Raw genomic sequence first — 4,607 nt, 5'->3', positions numbered from 1 at the left:
TTTATACTGAGTACAATATTGTATAACTGTAACAATTCAACTGTAAACCTAAAAATTTACAGCCAATTTTGAAAGAGATGCATCTGAGCTCAGGAAATTGTTATTGAATATCTCAATGCTTTTGTAATGAAATGCATCTTCTAAGTATGTGGTTATTAAATAAATAATTTTTTTTCTTAAAAAGAAAGCAGGCTGAGCAGGGGCCAGGGGAGCAAGCCAGTAAGTGTTCCTCCATGGCCTGTGCTCCAGCTCCTGCCTCCAGGTTCCTGCCCTGAGTTCCTACCTTGGGCTCCCCAATGAACTGTGACCTGGGAGATATAAACTGAATAAACCCTTTCCTCCCCCTGCCAAAAAAAAAATACTCAACAAAATACTTGCAAACCACATACAGAGGTGCATCAAAACGATCATTCACCACGATCAAGTTGGCTTTAGCCCAGGGATGCAGGGCTGGTTCAATATATGCAAGTCAATAAACATCATTAATCATATAAATGGACTCAAAGACCAAAACCACACCGTCATCTCAATAGATGCAGAAAAGGCCTTTGACAAAATTCAGCATGCATTTATGTTCAAAGTCCTAGAGGGACTGGAAAGGAACATAGGACTGGAACCTAGGACTGGAGGGAACATACCTCAATATAATTAAAGACATATACAACAAACCCACAGACAACGTCATTCTAAGTGGAGAAAAACTGGAAGCATTCCCATTAAAATCAGTAACCAGACAAGGATGTCCATTGTCTCCACTCCTTTTCAAAATAGTGCTTGAAATTCTTGCTGGAGCAATAAGACAGCAGAAGGAAATTAAAGGAATACTAATTGGAAAAGAAGAGGTCAAACTGTCACTTTTTGCAGATGATATTACACCTAAGAGATCCCAAAAGTTCCACCAGAAAAAGTCCTAGAACTGATGAACACTTTCAGTATAGTGGCAGGTTACAAAATCAATTTACAATAATCAGTAGCCTTTCTATATACCAATAACAAGCAACTGGAGAAAGAATACAGGGAAATGCTCCCTTCACAATAGCTGAAAAAAATATATATATATCTTGGAATAAATCTGATGAAAGACACCAAAGATCTCTACAATGAGAATTTTTAATTGTTAAAGAAATAGGTTGAGGAAAACACCAGGAGATGGAAGGACATCCCATGCTCATGGATTAGAAGAATTAATATTGTGAAAATGACCATCCTACCAAAAGTCATTTATAGATTCAATGCAATCCCAATCAAAATCCCCATGACATACTTCACAGAATTAGAAAAAAAATCCTTAAATTCATATGGAAGCACAAAAGACCCAGATAGCCAAAGCAACCCTGGGCACAAAGAGCAACGCTGGGGGGATTACTATACCAAATCTCAAAGTATACTACGGAGCTATAGTCATAAAAAAATCATGGTACTGGCACAAAAATAGACACACATCAATGGAACATCATTGAAGATCCAAACCTGATATTTGACAAAGGTGCCAAGAACACACAATGGAGGAAAGACAGCATCTTCAACAAATGGAGCTGGCAAAACTGGACCTCCACCTATAGAAGAATGAAACTAGATCCTTATCTTTCACCTTGCACAAAAGTCAACTCCAAATGGATCAAAGACCTCAATATGAAACTGGAAACCCTGAAACCATTAGAGGAAAATATTGGGAGTAACTTACAGGATGTAGGTATAGGAAAGCGTTTTCTAAATCAGACAGCAGTTGCTTAGGAATTAAGGTCAGCAATAAAAAATTGGGACCTCATTAAACTAAAAAGCTTCTGTACAGCAAAAGAAACAATCAAAAAGTGAAGAGAAAACCCACAGAATGGGAAAAATATCTTCACCAGTGACACATCTAACAGGGGTTTAACATCCAGAATACATGAAGAACTCAAAAAACAAGTGAGAAACCAAATGACCCAATGAAAAGATGGGCTAAAGGTCTAAACAGAGAGTTCTCAAAGGAAGAAGTAAAGATGGCTATGAAACAGCTTAAAAAGTGTTCAACATCATCAGTAATTAGGGAAATTCAAATTAAAACCACTCTAAGGTATCATCTTACCCCAAACAGACTGGCTAGGATCAAGACAACAAATGATACCAAATGTTGGAGAGGATGTGGAGAAAGGGGAACACTCATTCACTGCTGGTGGGATTGCAAACTCGTGCAGCCTCTATGGAAAACAGTGTGGAGAACTCTTAAAAAACTAAAAATGGGGGCTAGAGAGATGGCTCAGCGGTTAAGAACACTGGTTGTTCTTGCAGAAGACCCAGGTTCGAATCCCAGCACCCATATGGCAGCTAACAACTGTCTGTAACTCCAGTTCCAGGGGATCCAACAGCCTCTTCTGTCCTCCACAGGCATTTCACCACATGGTGCACTTACCTACATGCAGGAAATATATGCATACACATAAAATGAAAACAGTAAATAAAATATTAAAAAAAAACCTAAAAACCTGGTAGGATTACAAATTCATGCAATCACTCTGGAAAACAGTGTGAACTCTTAAAAATCTAAAAGTGAACCTACCGTATGACCTGGTTATACCACTCCTTGGCATATACTCAAATGACTCATCCTAAGAGATGGAAGCAAACTGAGTGCCCCTCAGCTGGTGAGTAGTTAACAAAAATGTGGTATATTTACACAATGGAGTGCTATTCAGCAGTAAAGAAAGATGAAATAAGGAAACTTGCAAGTAAATGGATGGATCTAGAAACTGCTATACTAGGTGAAGTAACACAGACTCAGAAAAACCAAAGTCTTATGTTATGCCTCATTTGTGGATCCTAGAACCAAATCCTTTTAAAGTCCATGTCCTTTTAATAAGATGATGCTATACAGCAGTCCCTTCTGCACAAAATAACTATGATCATCATGACTTCAGCTGAGCCTGATCAGTAAACATCGTCACAATTGGGCTTGATGACAGTTGTGCTCATTCATTAAGGAGGGCCAAGCAGGGTCACTGGACCTCATTGGATTATCCAGCCACTCTTCCCAGCCCACTGAATGTAATTTGATCCTAATCACACATGGCCTCCTGGATCTGGGGAGGGCTGAAGTATGCAATCTGGGAAAGGCTAGGAAGAGAAAGCGTGACAGATGCTGGGTAAAGGCTTTCCAGTGTACATACTCTCAGGTCATACATACATCTCAGCAGCCCTTCAGTTATCTTGGTAAGTATACACCTCAGCAACTCCTCAGTTATCTCAGTAAGTAAGCTCAACAAATTCATTGGTTCCCAGTAAAACTTAAATGAAACATTGGCTTGACACTAGAACCTTAAAAGGAAATAAGTATTGCTTAGGATCCCAGGAAAAGAAATTTCACAACTGAAGGAAAATTTATTTGATGATGTTATGTCTAAAAAAAAGAAAATAAGAATGTAAAAGATGTTAAAAGGATATGGGAATGGAGATATTTTCCAAAATAGATAGAAAAAATGAGAAAGCCTAAGCAAGTGATGAAGGTCTGTTTAAGTTTGTTATGATACATAAACAATGAGAAAAATAATATACACATAATCTTAAAATTTCTATGGTCACAGTTTAGTCAACTAGTTTAAGGAACAAAATATATATCTAGTCAAAGTTTATCTGAAAGCATTTGTTTTTTTTATCCAAGCCTTAGCTACACAGCACATGATAATTAAAAGCACCAGATTGGTGGAACAAACCTTATTCGATATTTAACAGCCATAGTTTAAGGCCTATACTAATATGGTCAGAGGGACTTAAAGGAAAGTTTTTGCCCCTTGCCCTCCAAGGTCAACTAAGTTTCAGGGGACTGTGGAACATATCTCAAAATGTCCTGTAACTGTGGTGAGTCACCTGTCCTCTTGTTCAGGGAGGCCATAGAAACCTCACGAGATGGACTTGAACCATTGTCCAGTCTACAAACAGGAGGGTCAACTCTGAGGAAACATCTCATTCATGCTTCCATGTGAAGCCAGACATGGTTGAGCAGGACCTTTGACTTATCTTCATATAGATGGAACTGGTAAAAGAAAGGAGCCAGGAGCTCCTCCCAAGCCCATGTTACCCCTGAGGAACAGGTCCTCAAACAACCTTAAGGTAAAAATAAATTGGTTTATCTGGGCCAATTGTAGGGTCTTAAACACCCAAACAGAAAGTATAACCAAAGATTAATGGGGTCAATTTTAGGAGTCCATATGTATAGCTAAAGGCTACATAACAAGAAATAATGCCAGACAGGAGATACCTTCCATTGAGTTATTGGCCACGGTGGCCCAAAAGACTCCTAGACAGTAACCCAGCATAGAACTGGGAAAATGGACAGCAGACCCCAATATTATCTAATGGAACATTGGCAAATATTTGCTGCTAGATGAAGAAGAACTGATGTTCCTAAAACAAGGAACTCTAGATAAGCTGATGAGACTCAGAGAATGGACTTGCATTGGGAAACGGCTGGGGGCACTAAAGTCAGTAGGTAATAACAGGGATGACAGAATGTATAGGCTTCAGGTGGGGGGAGGCACTGGGAGAGTGTCATTCTGGATTTGGGTATAAAAATGAATAAAATTGTGATATTCTGTATGAAATACACACACACACACACACACACACACACA

The sequence above is a fragment of the Nannospalax galili genome, unplaced genomic scaffold (genome assembly GCF_000622305.1).
Source record: "Nannospalax galili isolate Female #2095 unplaced genomic scaffold, S.galili_v1.0 scaffold1349, whole genome shotgun sequence".
NCBI classification, from domain to species: Eukaryota; Metazoa; Chordata; class Mammalia; order Rodentia; family Spalacidae; genus Nannospalax; species Nannospalax galili.
Note: the sequence above shows the minus strand (reverse complement) of the source record.